The 24,279-nt window shown below is 46.1% G+C and overlaps 1 long non-coding RNA gene across 1 annotated transcript in view; it reads right to left on the bottom strand.

The window, feature by feature from the left end:
• Positions 1-19,569: 19,569 nt before the first annotated feature.
• LOC147683430 (uncharacterized) overlaps positions 19,570-24,279 on the bottom strand; it is a 63,971-nt gene continuing 59,261 nt past the window's right edge. Inside the window, exon 4 of the long non-coding RNA XR_015301045.1 lies at positions 19,570-20,384. This is a non-coding gene — a long non-coding RNA (uncharacterized LOC147683430). The remainder of the gene's footprint in view (positions 20,385-24,279) is intronic.

Below are 24,279 nucleotides of genomic sequence, written 5' to 3'. Positions count from 1 at the left end.
CCCACCGCCTACTACAAAGAACTGACCGAGGCTGCGGCCTCTGCCGTAATGACTCTGGCAGATGTCGAGTTATTCTTTGGGTTACTAGTTCCTGTTGATATATGGCGGCAGGTACACAACACTGAACATGCTGAACTAGGGGGGACCTGGGAAGAATTGAGAGGTTGGGACCGAGATCGTAAACCCGGGGATAAGCCTAGGAATGAACTAACTTCCTTGCCGGCAAAGATAATAGCATACATGCATACCTTGATACCTCCGCGAAAAGTTGACTGGGATAAACTGACAGCTTGTCGGCAGAAAAAGGATGAAAGTGTATCCGACTTCTTAAATAGATTCGAAGGAGCCTTTATAGACTTTAGTGGACAGGATTTGGCCATGGAGGGTGGAATTAGGTTGTTTGTGAACAGATTTGTAACCAACTTGGCCCCGGAAATTTCTGCACGGTTACAGGCTGCAAAAAGTACCTGGACTGCCTCCACTCCCTCCGTGATCTTGAGTATGGCTCAGTACTACGAACATAGAGAGAATGAAAGTAAGGATAAAGCAGAGAAAAAGGCCAAAGACCTCAAAACTCGGGTGCTGTTTCAGCAAGTTGTCCGAGGACAAGGAGAGGGGAGAGGAGCCAGAGGGCCCATGTCCAGAGGGGCGGGCACAGGCCGAGGCACGGGCGGGGCTCCGACGGTAGGGATAAACCAATGTTCATATTGTAGAGAGGAACATTGGAAAGCGCAGTGCCCGTTATTGCTTGCCCAGAACAGCGCAGTCCGAGGGCGGGGACGAGGACGAGGCGGCTCCGATCGGAGTGATATGCGCAGAGAGGAAGGATCAGGCAAGTCTGAATAAAATCATTTCGATGATCACCAAGGCAGGCAATATTATCATGATGATTACGCATTTGAGGATCAGGATGCGTATGTCCACGCATAGGACAGCCAGGGACAGAGTAGGGGCCAAGTGTCGATCCCAGTCAATCAACAGGGACCTTATGTAAAAGGGGAATTGATGGGGACTTCTGAGAATTTCCTAATTGACACAGGAGCAATGAATAGTTCAGTTGCTCGATCATTGGTTCCAGGGGCGGCTCTGTCCGGGCAAAATAATGTTTCCGTGGGATTCTCGGGAGTCCCAGTTGTCAGTCCCATCTCCAAACCCCTTCCCTTTACGATCGGTCCCGCCACTGTTGAATCACCTTTTCTGCTAACTTCGCATTGTGGGGAGAATTTGCTGGGCTTGGATATGCTGAAAAAGTTGAATGCCAAAATACATTGCTCCCCTGATGGGTTTTATTTAACTATACAACCCCACACTGACTGCATGAAACAATGTTTTGCTAAAAATGAACCTCTTCCCCCCTAGTTTGACGGCATCCCCGCTGCCTTATGGGCAACCGGGGATGCGGACGTGGGTAAGTTGGATATCCCCCCGGTTTATATTACGTTGAAGAATGGCGCGAAATTACCACGCATCCCGCAGTATAAAATTGCACCAGCCGGTGAACGGGCTCTGCTGTCCATTATTCAAGATCTCATTGACAAAGGGGTAGTGGAAGAAACGGCTGCCAATATTTGTAATAGCCCGATTCTCCCAATTTTGAAAAAGAATTCTGATTCCGGTACACAGGGACATGGTGATGCTTACTGTTTTGTGATTGATCTCAGAGCCGTTAATAAAATTGTTGTGCCACAGTATCCCGTGGTAACGGACATCACCACTATCATCACGATGATTCCACCAACTGCCCAGTATTTTTCGGTCATAGACCTGAAGAATGCTTTCTTCAGTATCCCTATCCATCCCGATAGCAGGCAGATCTTCGGATTCTCGTTATCTGGCCGAAGCTTCCGATTCTGTTGCGCACCTCAAGGCTATACTGAAAGTCCGAGCATCTATAGCCAGGCCCTTAAGGCTCTGTTGGACGACCTGGCCTTGCCGGAAGGCAATGTGCTGTTGCAATACGTGGATGACTTGTTAATAGCTTCAGACACAGAAGAAGGCTGCAAGGCTGCCACTGTTAAATTATTACACCATTTGGCAGCAAAGGGGAATAAGGTATCCTTGTCTAAGTTCCAATTCTGTTGACAGGAGGTAACCTTACTAGGTCATCTACTGTCGAAGGAGGGTAGGCGACTAACCCCTGAACGTATTACTACCATCTCTAATATGTCTGTTCCTTGCACTCAGCGCGAAGTTCGTGCTTTTCTTGGCATCACTTCTTACTGTCGCCAATGGATACCTAATTTTTCTCTTCTCGCTAAACCTTTGTTGCATCTGACTACTAAGGACGTGCATGAACCCCTCCCCTGGACGGATGAATGTTAGCACTCTTTTGACTCTTTAAAAACTGCTTTATGTTCTGCTCCTGTCTTGAGCACTCCTGACTACCGTAAACCTTTTGTACCATACGTGCATGAGGTCGACGGTTGCTCACTCCCAGTGTTAACGCAGGAATTTGGTGGTAAGCAAAGACCTTGCGCTTATTTGTCAGCCACATTGGATAATGTCGCCAGAGCACTTCCTAGCTGTCTGAGGGCCACAGCAGCTGTTGCTGTGGCCATCCGGCAGTCGGAAGGACTCGTTCTAAATTTCAACCTGACAGTGATGGTGCCGCATGCTGTAGACACATTGCTAAATAAAACAAAAACACAGCATCTCACAAGTGCACGTCTTACTGGATATGAATTGACACTGTTTGCCCCACACATTGAATCACACGATGTGCAACACTAAATCCAGCTACACTGTTACCACTCCCTCCGAGTGAAACTACCAATGACACACATGATTGCATTTATCGTACCGAAGAAGAAACAAAGGGAAGAATTGACCTTACCGACATTCCTCTATCTGACCCTCAGGGGGAGTTATTTGTGGATGGGTCCTGTTTTAAATTAGCAGATGGAACAACAACAGCTGCATACGCAATTACGACTTTGAAGACAGTAGTCGAAACATTTCGAGTACCCCACCCGTCAGCCGAGGCTGCTGAACTAGTGGCTTTACTACGAGCCTGTGAATTAAGTGAAGGACTCGAAGTTAACATCTACACAGACAGCCAATACGCCTTCGGCGTGGCCCATAGCTTTGGGCGGCTGTGGAGGGAGCGGGGTTTCTTACTTCCCATGGTCAGAAAATACAGAACGGCCCCCTGGTATTACGGTTGTTAGATGCCCTCACTCTGCCCAAGAAATTAGCCATAATCAAATGCAGTGCACACAAGGCAATAGTGGATGAAGTGGGGGAAGGGAATGCTTTCGCAGATCAGGTGGCCAAACAGACAGCTCAATCCCCAATGTCAGCTATGTTTGTGATGTCCTCCGCAAGATGCGTGGAGGAATCTGAATTGTTTGATAATACTATGGAAAGTGTGAGAGAATTACAGAAGGAAGCCACCCCAGCGGAATTAGAGAAGTGGGAAAGAGAAGTAGGGAGATTGGACGAGAATAATTGTTGGGTTGATCTGACAGAAAAACAGAGGTGGTTGCTACCCAATGCATTAGTGCAGGCCGTTGTAACTATGGCCCACGGCCCTGCCAGCGTAGGAGCCAAAGGTATTTGTGGACTCCTAGACCCAGTATGGAATAACCCTAACATACAAAGGACAGCTGTCCGGTTAGTCCAATACTGCATGGTCTGTTTGCAACACAATCCGGGGAAGGGAGAAAATGTCCTGAGTGGGAACTTTGCACCTCCAACGTTACCCTTTGAAGTACTCCAGATGGATTACATCCACATGGAGCGTGTCAACAATTTGAAGTATGTTTTGGTGGTAATTTGTGCTTTTAGCAAATGGGTTGAGGCCTACCCCACAAAGGAGAATACTGCTCTGGCCACAGCAAAGGCCCTTCTCAAGGAGTTTGTACCACGATATGGTTTGCCCCGTTTGATCTGGTCAGACAATGGGGGAAACTTCCATGGGGCCCTTGTTAAGCATATTTGTGATGACTTACAAATAAAACAAAAGTTCCACGCGGCCCGACATCCACAATCAGCAGGGCTCATGGAAAAAAACAACTGGATTTTAAAACTTAAAATGGCTAAGATTCAGGAAAGCACAGGGTTGAAATGGCCTGACACCTTGCCCTTGGCCCTCATGTCACTACGGGTTACCCCACATTCTCGCTCTGGTCTCTCTCCTTATGAGATAACATTCGGCCGGCCCGCTAATATATGGGGGTGCCCAGACCACGATCCTTTTCTGATATAGAATATCCTATGTTGATCGATTATCTGTATGCCCTGACTAAAGATCTCTGTTCTATTCATCAGCAGGTAGCATCTGTACTGCAGCCTCTGCCAGAGGGCCCCGGACATCGACTACAGCCCGGCCAGTGGGTTTTGGTAAAGAAGTTTGAACGAGACACCAGCCTGGCTCCAAGGTGGTCCGAGCCACGTCAGATCCTGCTCGCCACCCGGACGGCTGTCAAAGTGGATGGGAGAAAGCATTGGATCCACGTCTCCCATCTGAAAAAGCTGCCGCTTCCACTTCCACATGATCAGCAACGCCCAGGGGGAATTCTGACACAGGAGACCGAGAGAGCTACTGCATTCGTACCCTTTTCCAACGCCTGCGAGACCGAACAAAGGCAAGAGGAGGGAGTGACGAGAATGGGTGAACCGGTTTCTGCTGAATCTGAAATTGCTCTAAATCCTGTTTTGAATACCCCGGCAAGCGAAAGTTCTAATGAGAGAGAGATACCTTCAGTGCTGTTTTCTGATCAGGAAGTTCCGGGTCATGTGCGATACAACCTGTGGCTGAGAAAACATCACGGTGCCTCAGACCCCACCACCAGGAGATAAGGAAAAACTCAATTGAATAGATAGGGTTTGCTAGCTTGCAGGTCTGAGGTACTGAGCGAGACACTGGACTGAACCCGTTGAGAGCTGGAACTTTGATCACTGTGCTCTGTTCAGAAAGAAAGACTGACTCCTGTGAACGGCCAGGTTGTACAACGGGATCATTCTGACCACAACTCTTTATTTTCTTGTGATGAACGATAGGAGTCTGCCTGTGAGACTCTGACGGACACAGGGAGAAGAAGCCTCTGGCAGAACGGACTGCTAGGCCCGAGTTTATTTTTTGGACTTTTAGCTAGGAATGTAACCTTTTGGTCGCATTATACTTGAAGAAGAACTTCCCATTGCACCTCGATACGTGCCGTTCTATGAACCAATGTTTTCAACCTGGACCACAAGGGTCAAGGTAGCCTTTGTGTTGGTTATAACTGTCGTAATAGCTATTTTTATGGGCTTATTCATATATTTAGAGCATAAATACCCTTTGCAAACTCTTTTACCCTCTACTGTTGCACCATCTGAGCATGTCATGTTCACCTTAGCACCCCACAAAGAACGACATCGCCAGACCTATGCGAAAAATGTATTTGTAGAAATGCTTCATCAGACGCACAGTGCTACCAACATTACTGACTGCTGGGTTTGTGGGCTTCTGCCTTCTGTTATGCACAAATGTGATCTGTTCCTCTCGCTACCCCTGTCCTATTTAGGAAGTTGTGAAGCAAGGTTTAAAATGTTTTCCGCTATGTACAATCATTATGTAGAAAATCCCAAACAGTACACCGAGAAAGATTATAATATGATCTTAGCATATATCGAAAAGCATCAGGGATTTGACCCAGAAGGTAATGAGGGACGGGGATCGTTAGATTCAGAAGCCTGTACGAATATGTATACTGAGGCTGAGAATAGTACCTGGTTGCAGGATGAACTTTATGATTTTGCCCATTTTAATGATTCCCAATACTTCCAGCATTTTGTTGATAGAAATGTTACCAGCGAACGCATTGTACCCATTCCTATTTTAAATACCTCCTCCGATTTATGTGTACAGGGGATGGGGCATGTACAGGTTGGTGACAGTGTCTGTAATTATACCTATCGTATGAAGATATTTAGCAGTCCACCATTGTTAACGCCACCCAATGTGTATTTCGAATTTGGGGAAAATGCTTACACTTTTCACATTGCGCCATCGACGCTGTTCACCTCAATCACTTGCGTCGTCACTCTTTCACTTGTACATATCACTTTGTCACCAAGTGCCCTTTGGGCTGTCACATGATTTTTCTTGTACAGTGCTGCTTTCAACTGTTTTCCCATGTGTAAATATTTCAACTTTTCAACTAATTTGTGAATTACAAGCTAAGTACTGACAAACTAAGACTCCTTGTTTCCTTCCTATGTAATGTTTTTTGCATACATAACGAAATTGCCTATCAATTTGTTACCTATTGGGACATTGTCTTTTCTATATAATATTACAGTAGAGCTTCAGGCGACCAGGCTCGTTTCGCTCCAAAACTGTATGGTTTTGGACGTTATCTTGGCTGATCGAGGTGGAGCATGCCGAGTGATCGGCAGTTCTTGCTGCGTATATATTCCAGACTCCGCCCCCACTGTTCATTTGGCTATCCAGAAGCTGCATCGCATAGCGGCTGAAATGCATACCAAAAATGGATCCTGTTCACTGTCCGGCTGGTTCTGGGGGCTTCTGACCACTTGGGGATGGAAATTGTTGTTAATATTGGGTGGAGCGGCCGGTGTCATTTTCACCTGTTGCGTCCTAATACAATGTGGTCCGGCTTGTTGCTCCTATTGTGCTTCCAGGGTAACGACCATGTGTGTCCCTGCCCCAGTTCCCGCCAAGATTCAGATGCTCCAACAGGAGATTCATGAATTAATGGCTATTGACGAGGAGGTCTTCCAAAATTAGCGTCCCTTTTTTCCTTAGCTACATCACGCTAAAAGGAGGGTTTGAGGAACCGGAATTGATTTTCGGTTCTATGAAGCATACAATTGTTGTTTAAGAATTAGCATGATGTATCTAGATTACTTACCGCAAGTACGCAAACACTAGTATACACCCGAATTGCGGTGATTTAGGGTTCTAACATACACTGCATTGCACGTTTTACACTTGCTTGACTTAACCGACGCCATTTTGTGGCCTCGCTCGAAATCCTACATTAGCAGACCTTGTTCAATTATTGCACCGAAGCCGTTCCCCTGAGAAATAGCCCAACTGTTACAAAACTGCTGTCTCTGCTCGTTAGGCCTGTCAAGGTTATTATAGGTAGAAGAAGGAGGCTCGATAGGCACATTCCGGGGGGTGCGGGACGGACTCTCTCGGAGTCAGCAGAAGGGAGTCACCCATATGACCTTGCTAATCTAGGATGAGCTAAACCAAGAGTGCTTTGTTTCCCATATATGGTCTTTCCCTCTGCACCAACCTGTACCAACTTGTATTTTTCCATCTTAGGTAACGGTTTCGAAATGTAACAGTATATATATGATGTTCTGACAATGTGCCAGCAGTCTTCTTGGCGAACCTCGTGGGGTTAGGTCGCAAGGAGCTCCTCTGGCAGAGTTTGTTTGTTATAATAAACGATTGGACTGCCAACCGACTGATTATTGGTAATGGGAATGGGACTGGTTGTAAGTATAACTCTAATTGGGTGGTGGTAAATATTTTTCGGTACTTCAAAACATCACGTCGCCGGCGCTCAAGGGGGAAAAAGCTGAAGAAATTGCAATCTGCACAAGTAGCGGGTCCAGACCTGGACCAAGTACTGTGTGGTCAACGAGACGCTCTGCAGGCCGTGGCGACCATCAGCGGGTCACACATGGAAGATAATGAATCTGTCACTAGCCAGCAAGATCAAGGCAGCGATGCTGAAGACCTCTCGGACGATCTACTCACCACGCAGGAGTCTTACGATCTGCTGGTTGTCACTCCACAGTCTGCTGATAATATTGTTTGATTGCTGTCATCTTCTGTTTCGCCTGATTCCTTCTGACCCGATGTATTCGCACACAAGTATATGATTGTGAGATGTATGCCATAGTGGAATGCCTGTGACGAGGATAGTTGCATAATGTGATGTTTCACTGCCTCGTTGTTTTATGAGGTCGCTCTGCGTGTTGTATACAGGAGATGTAACATGGTGTGAGATGTTTTGTGGTCTCTTTCATGATGGATGGGTGGGGCGCTATTGGTGGGCATTGCCCGGGTGGGTTCATGATGGACTGACCTACATTGGGGGCCTCGGGGGATACTCTTCCCCCTTTTTTCTTTTTTTCACTAGCCATTTAAAGGTTGCGACACGGAGATCATCCCCCCTAGATAGAGATTACATGATGTATCGTTTGGACGATTGCCTGTTGCATATTCACCCTTTTGGCATTTCTTTTACGTTTTTATGGCTGCCAATTGCATTGTCATTTGTATTGCTTTGTTTCTTTGGTTGTTATGGCTGCTATTTGCTCTGATTTTTACAATGCAATGTTCTGCTTGCTGGGCTGGGTAACCGGTGACATAGGTTGATATGGAGAGGTAGACTCTGGACTCACATCTGCACGCATACGCCGCCCAATCCTGCCTTCTGCCCCGCTTGGATTGATCATGCTGCTACCCTTCCTACTCCTATAGCATCTATTAAGGTTGAGACCTGGAATGTAAGGGGCATACATAGTCCATCACGTGCTATCTCATTTATTCCTATCTCAAACAACATCACTTACAAGTAGCCCTATTACAGGAAACACACTTGCAATCATCAGAAGTAACGCGGCTACATAGGAGCTGGAGGGGTCACAATTGTATGCCACTGGTTGGTTGGAGTATGCGTGTGGAGTGCTGGTGTGGGTTAGACCATGGACCCCCTTTCGAGTGGTAGATTCCTGCATAGACGCGGAGGGTAGATATGTGATAGTGAGGGGTATTATAGACAGGAGACGGGTTATCCTTGCATCAATATACGTACCCAACACGGAACAAGCAGTTTTCTTAGATGCAGTCTCCCTTAGGTTAGCCTAATGGCACGAATTTCCGATGATTCTGGGAGGCGATTATAATAGTGTGATGGATGTGTCGTTGGATCGCTCCTTTCCTCCTTTACCTCGCACAGCTACACATGCGGCTGCGAAGGTGCTGAATCAATGGGCCGTGCATTGGCGCTTAATTGACACCTGCCGCCACTGCAACCCACATGACATTGTATACTCGTACTGCTTGGGTGCACATGGTCTCCATGTGCGTTTGGATCGCTTCATGATATCAAATGACCTTCAGTCAAGTGTATTTAATTCCTATTATATGGGGCAGATGCACTCGGATCATAATCCGCATATGATAGAAATACAATGGGAAGACACAGTGCCTCCAATACCTGTATGGCGATTACAGCCATATGCTCTACTTGACGCTCACTTCCGAGACTTGTTGGCCAAAACGTAGAGCAATATTTTGATGAAAATTCAGGCACAACTTCCTCACCCTTGCTTGAATGGGATGCCCTCAAGGTGGTAGTAAGAGGTCACTGTTTAGGTACATGAGCGGATCTCAGGGTGCAGCTCAAAAAGGAGCTGACCGTGTTGCAGGAGAAACTGGCAGCCGGGGAACAAGACGCATAGAGAGATCCCAGGGCTCACTTGCTGGCTACAGGGAGGAACATGCAAAATTGTTAGAGTGGCTGCGATGTCTCAATTATGCAGCGCACTCAGTGAGGACGCATCATATGGGAGACAAAGCGGGAAAACTGTTCACATGGCTTACGCATCAAGACGACTCTTCAGCCCCTAATACGTCTATAAGTACAGCGGCAGGGAGCATTGCCTACACTCGGCGGGATATACACGATGTCTTTGTAGCCCACTATGGGGGCTTATACATATCTAGCGGACGAGGTAAGGGTCTGGAGCTACAGCTTTACCTGGACGGGATAAATCTAGCGGCACCTACACGTACACAGATGGAGGGACTAAATGCTCCCCTTCTTGAGGAGGAAATTCGGGACAGTATATACTCCTTAGCGAATGGGAAGTCGCTGAGACATAGGGCCAGATGTAGGTACTTTCTATTTACCTACTCTTAAATACCGAATCATACCGATTCGGTATTTAAGAGTAGGTAAATAGGAAGGGGGTAGATGTAGGAAATTCTTATTTTAGAATTACCGAATCGGTATGATTCGGTATTTACCGATTCGGTAAATACCGAATCGGTATTTCCTATTGATTCCTATGGGCCTTGAAGCCCATAGGTATCAATGGGAAATACCGATTCGGTATTTACCGAATCGGTAAATACCGAATCCTGCAAGGGTGAATGGGGTGTCACTTTGACACCCTGTAGCACCCCAATTCCAGGCTTGTGTGCCATGTGGCACACATGCATGCCCTAAGGGCATGTCTGTGTGTCCCATGGCACAGGTGTACATGCACAGATGTGCATGTACACCTGAATTCGGTATTTTACCACCCAAATGAATTGGGTGATAAAATACCGAATTCTGAGGGCCTGTAGCACTGTAAACAGTGCTACCTACATCTGGGATTTACCAAATCGGTAAAATTACTGATTCGGTATTTTACAGAATCGGTAAATTTGTAGATTCGGTAAATGTACCGATTCTGTAAAATAATGGCCCCTACATCTCAAAAACCAATTACCGGTCGGTAACGGCCGAAATTGGCCGTTACTGACCGGTAATTGGCGACCTACATCTGGCCCCAGATGGCTTACCGGCTGAATTCTACAAAGTGTATGCACATATTTTAGTTCCACAGCTGCTGAAGGTATACGAGACGGCGTTGGAAGAATCCACGCTTACTGACATGCAAAATGAAGCTTTATTAGTATCCCTCCTTAAGCCAGACAAAAATTCGGAGTTGTTGGGCTCCTACCGACCCCTCGTGATTACTCGCCAGGCGTATATATCCCTCAGTGAAGTCATTGGTGCACCTAGACCAGAATGGTTTTGTGCCGACCAGGAACACCTCACTCAATCTCCGTAGATTTTTTAGGGTACAGCAGTATGTGACACACAGATGGCCCTGTTCGGGGTGCTTAGTGTTGGATCTGGAGAAAGCCTTTTACTCGCTTGAGTGGCCTTATCTGGCGGCGGTGCTAAACAAATACGAACTAGGTGACCTTTTTCTGAGTATGGTACAGCTGCTGTATCAACATCCTACTGTCCGTGTTCGCACTGGTAGGCTTACATCATATCCAATTAGATTGTGGAGGAGAACACGCCAAGGGTGCCCACTGTCCCTGCTGCTTTTCTCACTAGCTATGGAGCCATTGGCACTGTTACTTCATAGAGGTGGCGAGGATTGGGGCATACGACTGGGTGACGGGACGCATGCAGTGTCTCAGTACGCTGATGACTTATTACTATATGTACGCAATATAACGGACATCCCCACCTCTATAGCAGAGGTGATGAAGGCGTTGGAAGAGGTATTCGGTCTCTGGGTAAATTGAGCCAAGTCAGGAGTGTACCCATTTAGTGCGGATACGGCGGAAACAGACGTAACCATCAACGGTTCGCCCCTCCCATGGTACCCCACTACCTTTCGCTATCTTGGAGTCCTCATATATAGGACGCCAGATGAGTCACTAGAGGGCAACTTAAAGAGGGCAATTTCGGCGGTGAAGACCAAAATACAATTTTGGAAATCACTCCTGTTGAATGTCATGAGTCGCGTGGTACTGCTGAAGATGATAGTCCTTCCTAAGCTTTTATACTATTTCTCGAACCTCTCGGTTTATGTCCCCACTAAGACTTTCTGTGAACTGGAAAGTATGTTACGGGATCTCATTTGGAACAAAAGCAGACCCAGAGTCGCGTTGTGGAAGTTGTATGCCCCCACCTCGCAGGGAGGGCTAGCGGTTCCTAATCTGGAACTGTATTACATAACAGCTCAGCTGCAGTGGGTAACGAAATGGCTCAATGGCACTAACCTGGAAGAAACGGCGATCCTGCAGCAACCGTGGACTCACACCCAAATATGTCACCTGTTCCATCCAGCGGCTAGACTCCCACGCCCGTCTCAATTACATTTGAATTTGGTGTATAGGTGCTACAAGAGAAGTCTGTCTCTTACCCGAGCGACACACCCCTATGCCCCAATATTGCCACTCCTGGGGACCCTTAGAGGGCGATCAGGCACCTCTGAGTCCACTCTATTGCATTGGCATGCAGCAGGTATAGACACTCTGGGAGATTTATACGAGGAAGGTGCACTTTTGACATTTGAGGCACTGGCGGAGAACACTGACTTACCGGCTGGACAATTCCTATTACATACCTCCATTACGCATGCGTTATCTGCTTTCCTGGGAGATATAACGATGGAACCTCCGACCCATCTACTGTTGCAGTATCTGCACGTAATGGGGGCGGGTTCTCACATCGTACACTGGCTGGTGACAGCCCTGCTCACGCATACCCTGAAACCAACTTTGCATCCTCTGGGAGATGGACAGGGGCCGGCCCTGGTCGGCTAAGGAAGGGTCCACAGTCTTAGCTGGTGCTACCTACATACCCAGAAATTCCACATTAAAATTAATACAAACATATATAATACACAGGGTGTATTTATCTCAGACAAAATGAATAGATATTTCCACACAACCACGGCAGAATGCCCACGCTGTCGGCAGAATGACACGGACCTGCTCCACATGCTTTGGTCTTGCACCTCGCTTCACAGTTATTGGAGGAAGGTCGCTACAGCCCTGACGCATTGTACCGACACCTCCTTTCAACCCACATGGAAAATTTGCATTTTAGGGGTGTATGTCAGATCAAAGAAAAATAGCGTCACATCGAGATTCAGGGACCTGGGTTTAATAGCTGCCAAGCGCTTAATTACCAAACAATGGAAACAGGCTGATCTCCCAGACATAAACTGCTGGAAGAGCTCGCTCAAGATAAGGGTGCAGGCAGAGAGTACGGCGCTGCACAGGGAGGAGACGGTGGGGCTCCGCAAGTACCCCATTGCGCACAATAGGACGCCATGCTTGTGGCCCTCAGTAATGAAGTAGGTGGGGAGGACAGTGACACTTAGTAAAAGGCTACATGATATACTACTTGAAGTTCCTGGGTGGCGGGAGAGAGATGGCAGTGGATATCTGTTACAGTCCACTGGACGATACCCCTTGGGGGCAGTCTGATGTACTGAGGGTCCTGCTCTTTCTTGGCCCGACACTTAGCGCTGCGGCATTAGTCTTCTACATTCACATGAGCCCAAGTTGATTCCCAAAGATTCTCCACATAGTTATTCATGTCACAACCGGTCCAGCACTCAGTAAAGCAATGGTTAATATATTCTTTTCAGATAGCAGATCTTTAGCTTTAGTTTTGTTGTTCAGTACGTTAACTTAGATAAAATATGCTTCATTTATATGTCTGCTGTTATAATCATATAATCATGATTTTTCCTCTTCGGCAAAGCCCGCTCTGCTGTAATATTGAGCAGGCCACATGTGCACTGTGCCACTGCTATTCAGTGCCACAGTGCAAGTGCTCCCTATTGTAAATTGATGTACTAATCAGTGGTTCTATGTTTGTCTATTTGGTTTACTTGTCAGACCCTAGTCTAGTGCACTGAGTGTGCCCAGGGCGTGTAAATTCAAATGCTGCTGGTGGGCCTGCAGCACTGGTTGTGCCACCCACAGAAGCAGCCTTGTAAAATGTGTCTAAGGTGTGCTATTGCAGAGCCTGCACGCAGTCTGGTACTGTCATGCTGACTAGACAAGTGCACCCACTTCCCAGTCCCTAAGCCTTCCCTTCTCTTCATATCAGTCAGCCCTATGGTAGGCCCAAGGGCAGGGTGCATTGTAAGTATAAGGTAGGACAAGCTCTGATGTGTGTGGCATGTCCTAATAGTGAATTACAGCCATTTTCGTGTTTCACTATTGCAAGGCTACCTGTTCTCCATAGGCCAGAATGGGCTGTTAGAGTTATTACATTCTACAATTCTAACTGTTTCAGAGAACATGGTAGAAATTCGAGTTTAGTATGCCTGAACTCAGAAAAATAAAATACATCTTTTAGTAAAGTTTATTTTAATATTCTGTGTTCGTAAATACCACTTTTAGAAAGTAGATATTTGCTTGTCTAACCATTCAAACCTGCCTCTGCTAGGTTGTGTATTCCTATGTCTGGTTTTGTGAGTGACAGGGCTGGGGAATTCCAGGAGACAGACTGAGTCTCCCAGTGGTGAATAGAAAGATCTGCATCTAGATGGGAGGGAGGAGTTGCACCTGAACCTTGAATAGGGCTGTGCCTGCCTTCCACAATACTGGCTCCACCCCCTGGGGAATGGCTGATGTCTCTGCCCTGCACACTGAAAGAAGAGAAGGAGTCCTGTAAACAAAGTGCTCCAGGACTGTACTTGCCTTCCACAATGCTGGCTCCACCTCCTGTGGGGCGTCTGATGTGCCTGCCCTGCACTGTGAAAGGAAAGGAGAAGTCTGGTAAACAGAGTGCTTTAGAACTGGTTTGGACTGGGCAAAGGCCTCTCTCCCCTCAGAGAACAAAGGATTTTGAGGTATAAATATTGGGACCCTGATCCCAAGAAATTAGATCCCTTTGGACTACAAGAAGAAACCTTTACTGAGGAGAGGAACCTGAAGAAACTGAGGAGAGACTATTCCCAAGCTGAAGTGCTGCTTGGGGGATTGACCTGCAGTGGTTGCCTTACTGCCAAAGGAAGGAGAAAGGAACTATGTGTACTTTGCTTTCATCTTGTGTAGGATCTCCAAGGGCTTGGAAAAGAGGTTGCCTCCTGCCGAAGTCTCAGGGAAGACAGACTACACCTCCCCCAGCTCCCCAGAGTTATTTTGAAGTGCCTGCTGCTTTTTGGGCCTTCTGAGGGACTGCATGTCGCAAGGAGCTGGAACCGCGACCCAACAAGAAGAAGCGGGTCGCCGTCGCTGTGCCTGCCGTCGCAACTCCGAAGCAGGGTGTCACCGCTGGGAATGTCACACTGCACCGCCTCGAAGAGAAGCGTGCCGCAATGAAGAGGAAGCGTGAACATGCTGCTGCTGTCGCAACTCCAAAGGAGGGTGTCGCCGCTGTAGTTGTCGCACTGCACCGCATCAGGAGAAGAATCTCATAACGAGGTAGGAGCATGTCGCCGTCACTGTGCCTGCAGTCGAAACTCCGAAGGAGATTGTCGCCGCTGAAACTGTTGCATTGCACCACATCGACGCCGCCGTTGGAGTTTCTGCCATCGCATCTTGGATGTCGCCGCTGTAGTTGTCGCATCGAGTGGAAGCTTCACCCATCGTGGGAGAAGAGCGTCGCCGCTCGAGCTGTTGCCGTAGCATCGTAAGGGTGTTGCCGCTGCAGTCCACGCATCGAACCAAGAACTTCTAGCATCCCCGAGAAGCGTGCTGCATCTGGAAGATCTTCACGTCTTCATTTCTTTGTATCTGAACTTTGCCGCATTTCCCATCGCTGCAGCATTGCTTGTCGTTGAAGCGCAACAATGTAGCTAGGATAAATATAGACTTGAATCGGTACTATATTACAAGTGTCCAGCCGGACAATCAATTTAATAAATCAAAAAAATGTCAAGGAGCGAAAATGCAATACACAGCAATAACGTAGGACACAATCCTGCATCCTACATGAACACATTACAAATATATTTAAGACAAAAACATTTCAGGCGAGACGGGGTAGCTTGTGGAATATTGAGCACAATTTCTGACAAGCTTAGAGAAACAGTAACTGCACCGCTTTTTTGCTCCTTGACATTTTTTGATTAATTAAATTGATTGTCCGGCTGGACACTCGTAATATAGTGCTGATTCAAGTCTATATTTATCCTAATTACATTACTGGCTCTTTTAAGGACCACTGTTCTAATACTAAACACACTACAACGATGGTACAGCTTTATTTCTTACCACACAAAAGGTGCAGCTAAAACCCCTCCAAATGTGTCACGATTATCCCGTGGCCAGTCATCGTGGTTTCAATACTACCCTAGAACTGATACTTAATTATTTCTGGTGGCCGTCGATAAGAAAAGAGACTCAAGTCTATGTGTCATCTTGTCCTGTCTGTGTCCAAGCCAAAACATTGCATACTAAACCCATGGGATTGCTTCACCCCCACCTGTTCCACCTGCTCTATGGCATTCGAAATCCACCGACTTAATTTCCTCTCTGCCTTGGGTTATAATGGCAACAATTGATTATTTCATCAAGATGGCTCATTTCACCGCCCTTACCAAACTACCTACTGCAAGAGAACTCGAAAGCATCTTCATACAGAAGATATGCCGCCTCCGTGGCCTGTCACGGGTGATTGTATTGGATCAAGGCCCACAGTATGTATCACATTTCTGGAAACATTTTTGTAAAGCTCTTCATATTGAGGTGGCCTTGTCCTCCGGGTTTCATCCCCAGACCAAGGCCAAACGGAACGCTTAAATCAAGGGCTAGAGCAATACCTCCGCTATTATTGCAATGCGACTCAGAGCGACTGGTCCTCCTACCTACCGTTGGCAGAATACTCCTACAACAACTCAGTCCATAGTGCATCCGAGACTACCCCCTTCTTTTGTTATACAGTTTCCATCCTAGGACCTTTCCTTCAGTTCTGCAAGACGGCCCTTTGTGTTCCAGCAGCATCCTCCTTTATTCACCACCTCCGAGCCATATGATCAAAAGTTCATGTCCTTCTCCAAGAAGCTAAAGAGAAAATGAAGGACACTGCTGATGTCTATTGCCGCCAATCTCCATTATACCAAGTCAATGAAAAAGTCTGGCTGTCCTCAAAGTTTCTACCTTCTCAGTTATCATATAGTAAATTTAAGCCTCGCTTTTATGGTCCATTCAAAGTTACTCAAGTGGTAAATCCTGTGTCGTTTTGACTTCAACTGCCATGTGCTTGGAGGATACATCCTGTTTTTCATGCCTCTCATTTGAAACCCTATGTCTCGGATCCCTATAGGTGTTTTTTTTTTCTCGTCCACCTCCTGTTTTGGTCAATGAGGTACCTGAATGCGAGGTCCAAGCTATCTCTGACTCTCTGGTTTTTTAGGGGCCGTTTGTAGTTCCTTGTCCACTGGAAAGGGTATCCCCTAAGTGATAATACTTGGGAGGATGCTGACTCTGTCCACGTTCCTGGTCTTGTCTGGTGGATTTTTCGGCTTTTTCCTGGCAAGCCTGGGGCTTCGGGAGGGGCACCTACTTTTACGCGTCGGGCCGATTTGCGACCTGGGGTGCTACCTGTTTCCTCTTCGCCTTTCATGGTGCAACCCACGGCGCCCCTCCCTCGTCTTCGGGGGCACCACGGAACAGCATTGCGACCCGCTGTGGCAATTTCACAGGTGTTGTAGAAAGCACCTGTGACGCCTGTTTGTTATCTGGAATGCAGCACTTGCACAGTGGCCCATCTGCTTCCAGAGGCACCTTGGGACATTACACTCACCTGGTGTGGGCGTCTGGTGAGCCCCTTCCTTGGGGGCCATATTGGTGCTCTCCTCCTCACCTTGCTCCCCGAAGGCAATAAGGGAGAGTACCTTACCTTCCTAACATGATCTTTCTGTATTGCACTTCATTCTTTTCCCTATCCAAGGTGGCAACACCTCTCCTTCCTGTTTTGTCACTTCCTGTTCCTCTTTGTCACTACCTGTTTTCCTGTATAGAAGGGATCAGAACCTTTCCTTCCTTGTGTTGCAACACTCCTTGTTCCTGCTGGTGTGTCCTCGCTCCTGTTGGTTCCGTGGTTCCTCTTTTGGTGATTCCTTCCTTCTGTTGGCGTTTCTTTTCCCCTTGCTCCTTTTGCTCCATCTTTTCTTCCAGCCTTCTCCTGGTTCCTTGTGGACCCCTGGTCTTCCAGTGTTTTATGGCTTTGTCTTCCCCTTCATTCCTAGAGTCTCATCATCAACATCAGAGGTTTTTTCCCTTCGGGGTTTCCTCTTGGGACTCCTCTGGAAGGCACTGGCTGCTTAGGCTTTCATTATCGGCAGCACCCTGGCCACCGGAAGGGGTTGTCTCTATCTCGGCCAAACCAGGACTTACAAGAATTGAAGCCGGGAACAGTCCTAATGCCTCAAGCCTGGTAAGAAAGACCCTAAAACCAACAATGGGGACGATATAGTTGGGTTCAGGTTTTACTCACACAAAACCATTGAAATTCAGCAGTTATATTTATACCTATAGTTATACTTATGTTAAGAAACTAGAACTCCTGGCATTAGGCTGCAAATTATAGTTTCTTAACATAAGTATAGCCACAAGTATAGCTATAACTGCCGAATGTCTATGGTTTTGTGTGGGTAAAATGTAAACCTAACTATACCGTCCCTGTAACCTTTGTTTTTTCAGTGAATCAATCAATCTATCAATCTATCTATCTATCTATCTATCTATCTATCTATCTATCTATCTATCTATCTATCTATCTATCTATCTATCTATCTATCTATCTATCTATCTATCTATCTATCTATCTATCTATCTACCCACACACAGTGTACAATCTTTCACAAGAAGCATAGACAGGAGGGAATCATACATAATTTTGGCAGAATCACTGTAGAATTTCAAATAAATAAACATATATAAAAAAATATAACACAATGTTTTACAAAAAGCTGAAAATAAACTCCTTATAGCAATCAACAAAGATAACATGAAACAGTTGTAGAAAGTCTATGCTTCAGTGCTCTTCACGTTCCCTGCAGGATCGTTAGCAGGACAAATGGGAAGTGCTAATCACCACTTTTATTAATTCATCTAAAGCAAATATCAACTCCACAAACTAAATGTAAATCCATTTCACCAAAAATTTGACCATGACAACCAATGGCGAACTCTCTAAGAAAACCTCAGTCACTGACAAACAATAGACTCCTGCCCACAAATCGATGTATCACCAGCCTATTCTGAGGGTACTGCTACACTGTAAGACACACCATAGGTATTTGGTGCTAGGTTTTTTGCTTGGCGATTAGAGTTGTTTGGATCAATTATTTCAGAGACAATCTAATATTTCTCTACGAACACTGAGTTCCAATAAACTTTGAAGAATAACCTTTTAGGAGTTCACACGTCCTGTCCTGATGATAGTTTCGTAAGATACAGTAAAAAGGACTGACATTTCATGATTCTTTGATTGTTTTATGTTATCTTTGTATAATATTATATTGAAGTTAAATTCAACTGCTTATTAGTCTTTTTCTGCTATGTGTACAGCCTTTCAATTACATCTATATATATGTGTTTATTTATATTGTGAAATTCTACTGTGATTTTGCCAATATTGTTTGTAACTTTCACCTCACTGTATTTGTTTCTTGTGAAATATTTTCCACTGTGTATATACATGATTTAGAATTTTAATAACATTCTGAGCACGGTACTTGAAAGTGATACTAAAATATTTGCATGCAGTTTTTAAAGCCCTTATGTTTTATCCTTTCCTATCAAACTATTCTTTACATTTCACATATTTTCTGAATTAATGTCATATAACACATGGGATTATGTAATCCCTGTATAAACACCACTCTCTAATTTCTTTATAATAGATGACTTGTGACACCACCAGTCACCGATTATAAAGAATAGATGTCATAACTCGTCAATTATAAGTTATTAAAGTTGAGTTCTGATGTCACAATGCCTGTGTGACCGGGTGTAGGGGTGAGGGGTTAACCGTAGGACCGAAATTAGGCTCTGGGACAGGGCTGACAGGCAAACCCGGTATAGAATCAGAAACTGAATGGACAACAGGTCTTGGGAGTAAGGAGGGTTTTATTGGTATAGGACGTTTAGGGTTTGGTTGCAAAGTTCTCCTGGTCCTAAACGTTAGTCTCTCCCTAGCAAATTGACTGGGATCCGTCTTTGAACCGTGGCGTTCTCCTTCTCCGGGGTCTGTGGTCTTCTGGTCTTGTCCTCCAGGTCTGGTCAATGGGGTGTTTCGGTGTTCCGGAGCCCATGCAAAGGAAGACCAACAGAGAGGGAGCCGTTAGTTCGACAGTCTTTTGGGGGCTTGCACCTTGGGGCCGTGTGCAGTGGGGAAGGTCACCAGTGATAAACTTTTTACTATGTGTCCGGTGACGTGAGGAGGGTACAGACAGTGAGGGATAAGCGCGGGGTAATGAACACAAGAGGAGGGGGGGTACGAGGAAACACAGAGGGGGTTTTCTATACACTATTTACACGCACGCCGTCTTCCCACCCACACCGCCATACGGTCCCGTACCTGGGATAGCCACGCTCCTCCCCCGGGAGAGTGGCACGGCGGCTCACAGGGTCGTTGGTCTCCTGGCTCTCCGTGGGGGTCGTCTCTTTCGGCCTGCTCTTCGGAATTCCTTCGGTGTCCTTCTTTACCGACTTCTCCGCGTCTCTCCAACCGCTCTCCGACGCCGCTCCTCGCCTGCTCCTCCTCCGGGGTGATGTCACACGCTTCTGTCCGTACTTCCTGCTCTTTATCCAATCTGGCCTCGCAGACAAATACAGGAGGAGGGGTCACCTCCTCCTCAGAGTACGCCCAATTAAAGGCGCCGCGCTCTTCTTCCACGTCGTCCAGTCCTGTATCCCAGGGGTCAGTCTGTAAGGAAGGAGGTATGACAGGATCAGTAATGGGAGACCACCATTCCTCGGTAGCGCTCCGCCTCGCACCGTTACAGCCTGGTGCCAGAGTCAATAGCTGACGTAAAAGGCAGGTCAGGTCTAAGCACATAATTGGAGCAGCTTTTTAAAGCAACAAAAACAGACATTGCTTTTCTTTCTTGCTCCATGTTTTAGCTTACAATGGCAGGTACAGAAAACATATTTGTTTTTTGCACTACTTAGTTATAGAAAATGTTTCTATACATTTGAGCTAGAGCAGCTTTTTTAACTGACTTGTATTGAACTGGTTCTGATATCTGTTTGTAACAAATAAAGCCTTTTTGTTTATGCATTCAATTTTGCACTAGATGTATCATTTTTATTATTCATGTTTGCAAACATGCTTGCTCTTTCATATAAAAGAGCTACGCACCAAGGTTTTAAGTGGTTTGTAGGAAAGGTGATGTTGTTGTAATGTATTATAAGTGATAAAGTATCCCCTGGCATACATGATAAGGATATTGGAAGTCACATCTGAGTTCCATAAACTTACAAAGAACTCATGGTAAGGAGTTCCTTGGTGACTTGCAATACCCTTATAATGTACGGCAGAGGGTACTTTATCCCTTATATAGTACAGAGGCTCTGAGAAGCACAAAATTATTTTGTATTTATCATTTACCTTGGCTCTCGGGGCACTAAAGAGATGCCATATTTTGTTGGAAACGTATTGCATGGGTGCAATGTCAAAGGCATTCCCTCATTTTCACGGGTCCACATCCAAATGCAAATGAGGGAACACCCCCTAGGATCGCTCTGGGAGAAAACGTTGCGCATGTGCAATATATATTACTGTACTTGCTGAACCAGGATCTACTATCCTTCTGTAATACCATAGTGTCCTGGGGGCGTGTGAGCACACATGTCTATTGCACCCATTGGGCACTATGCATGACAAGTCTTAGATAGATATCATAAACAGAAATTTCTCTCACCCACAGGATAGATACAACATGGGATACAGCAGCAGACGTTTTTTTTTCACAGCAAACAGTCACAGCAATGAGTGGTAAAGGGTGAAGATAGATTGCATAAGGCACATGAATACTCATTCTGTGGACAATCATAATCTCAATACACATTTCTTGACCAGAAAATACATGTCTGGAGTCAGGTGTCGGTTAGCGACTCCTGCTGTTGCTGCAATGCATATTATTTTAAACGTTGTGTCAATGCCATTCTTGCTCAGCAAGCACACTTTGATCTCATAATAGGTTCAATCAACAGCTTTCTCAAAAGCAGAAGGATTATCCAGTTGCATCTACCAGCTGTAGTTTTGCTGAAATACTCACTTCAGAACACTCCTGACCTGATGAAGATCAGAGGGGACTGAACCCAGTGGTGTAACAAAAGCCCCAGCAGCCATCACAGTGTGGGGGGCCCCTTCGGGCACTGGCAGGTCCCTGGCCTGAGAGCTCCGGGCTGGGTCTGGAGTGTGGAGGGCCCCCTGCATGCCCTTTGCAGGGGGAGGCTCTAGTTTCACTACACCACTGACTGAAACTGCTGCCTATAACCTGAGAAAAGCCCTGCACGACTGGACCTCTTCTCACTTGTACCCAGGATACAGAAGTGTGCTAAAAGGGCCATACAACTGACCTCCTGTTAAAGCTAATGGGGAAACAATAAGCTACAAGAGGCCTTTTATCTGCACCTGCACAGCTAGTTAGTAGCAACTGGACCTGGACTGGAACCTGCTATTGGATCTGCCTGACATCCTGTGAATCTTTAAGCACCCCCCCCCCTGATGTCCTGGGGTATGGTGATTTAGAAGTGTACACCTGTGGTAGATTGAACTTTAAGGACTCAATTTTGAAGGTAAAATGTTTGACCAGGACAAACCTGTTTGGTGCACCGAATTTGTGCTTTAACACTGTCCGTGTCAAACCGTGCCTAGATCTCGTTCTACTGCAACACTTGACTATCATTGGAACTTTATGCTTCTAGGCCTTATTCTTACTTAAACTATAAAATCATATCTCCAGTGCCCCTTATTTGATTTCTGTCAATTTGTTTATTAAGTTGTACTCTATTTTCCTAATTCAGCTTGGGATTTTTATTGTTTTGCATTTCAATTTTATTACTGTTTTGGTATTGCATAAATATTTTACACATTGCCCTAAGTTAAGCCTGTCTGCTCTGTGCCTTAGCTACCAGGTGGTTGAGCTCAGTTTAAATTAGTGACTTGGAAGGTTCACGCTGACAAGAGTTGTGATTATTTGTTGAGATGGAGACCGGCCCCAACCCCCAAATAATAACACAGCTCATCACTTGAGTATAGTACAGTTCAATGAAGGCAAAATAAGACCTCAGCCCCCAGAATGTATTAGGATATCACCCTGTGATGGTTTGTGACCATCAGACTGCGACAAACAATCCAATATGGCCGCCGCCGCTGAGAAACCAGGAAATGAAGTCAGCGGTCTAGCTGACTCGTGACGTAGGGTGGACGGGCCCATTGAAGAGGACTGGTGGGAGGCGAGTGGGTCGTCAGGTGTGTTGGACTGGAGTTCCGAAGAAGGAGAGGACGCCACAAGACCAGGAGCTGAGGAAGAGCGGAGAGCGATTGCCATGAGCCACGAGGAGGAAGAAGCCGGCATCTGTAGCAGAGGAGGAACAACGCGTCGCCTTCCTACCAATCGGGTGGAAGACGGAAAGGATAGTGACCGCTCGAGGAGCACTGCCCAAGGGACCACTGTTCTCCCCAACGGCGAGGAGGCTGGGTCTCCCATCACCATGGCCCAGGAGGGTTGTGGGAGCAGGCAAGTGCCGAGCGCATGCACTGTATTAGTTAAGGGGCTGTGGGCACGCTTAAAGGGCACCAGTGAATGAGCACATATTTTCCTTACACACTAAGCACCCCACAAACGTTAGGGCTCTGGTGGCGGTACACGCTTCCCCCTCCACTATTTCTGCCTGAGAGGTACAAACAGTAGCCTGAGCCTTTCTTTTGTCTATTTTGTTTTCTGGGTCAACGCTTGCCTGACACTTTAAGAAGAAGCCCGGAGTAAAGAGACCAGAGGAGCCCAAGTCAAGGACCCCACAAGCTACAACACCCCTTTTACCCTGTTAAGGCTACAAACTGATTTTGATGTATGTGTTGTTAACATACACTGAGTAATAAAGAAGGACAACAAAGAGTACCTTAGTGTGTTGGAAATACCTACCAGAATGGGGGTGGAAGGTCCGTCCCGGGGTCACACGACCACATACACAAAAGTCCACGACTGGGACAGTCTTCATAATGATGTGCAAGCGATGTAGCCATACTGCATTTTAGAGACCACAGAACACATTTGTGGCACCACAGTTGATGTCAAGGCAATCTTAAGAAACAGCATAAATTCTGGCAACCTGAACTCACGTGCCAGTAGAAACTCTACTTATTATACTTTCTGTGATAGATAACACAATAACATTACTTTAACTTTGCCTTGTGAGAAGTTGGCCTGGCATATGCTGTCCACTAGTTCTAGTGGGCACCTTGCACCAGTCCAAACAACCTTTATTGATGATAGGTTTAAGACAACCTTTATTGAAAACTATCCTAGTGGTAGCTATGGAGAGCAGCCTTCAGGCTAAGTCTTTAAGGAGTGTAAAGCAGCTTGTTTTACCAGATTATAACCTCTTGATTGACCAAATGAAAGGAAACCACACAAGGTATATATAAAATGTATTTATTTATTTCTAAATACTCACTATTAATCTCTTTATGAGATTAGAGTTCAAGATGCACAATAACACAGTTCTAAAACGACAGTAATTATCATAATATACAATGGGCCCCAGGAGCGAACCAAACCATATATTAAGAAAGTGGTAGAAGAACCACGACT

Source organism: Lissotriton vulgaris, chromosome 11, assembly GCF_964263255.1.
Source record: "Lissotriton vulgaris chromosome 11, aLisVul1.2, whole genome shotgun sequence".
In the NCBI taxonomy this organism is placed as follows: Eukaryota; Metazoa; Chordata; class Amphibia; order Caudata; family Salamandridae; genus Lissotriton; species Lissotriton vulgaris.
This window is presented reverse-complemented; position numbering and strand designations above follow the sequence as displayed.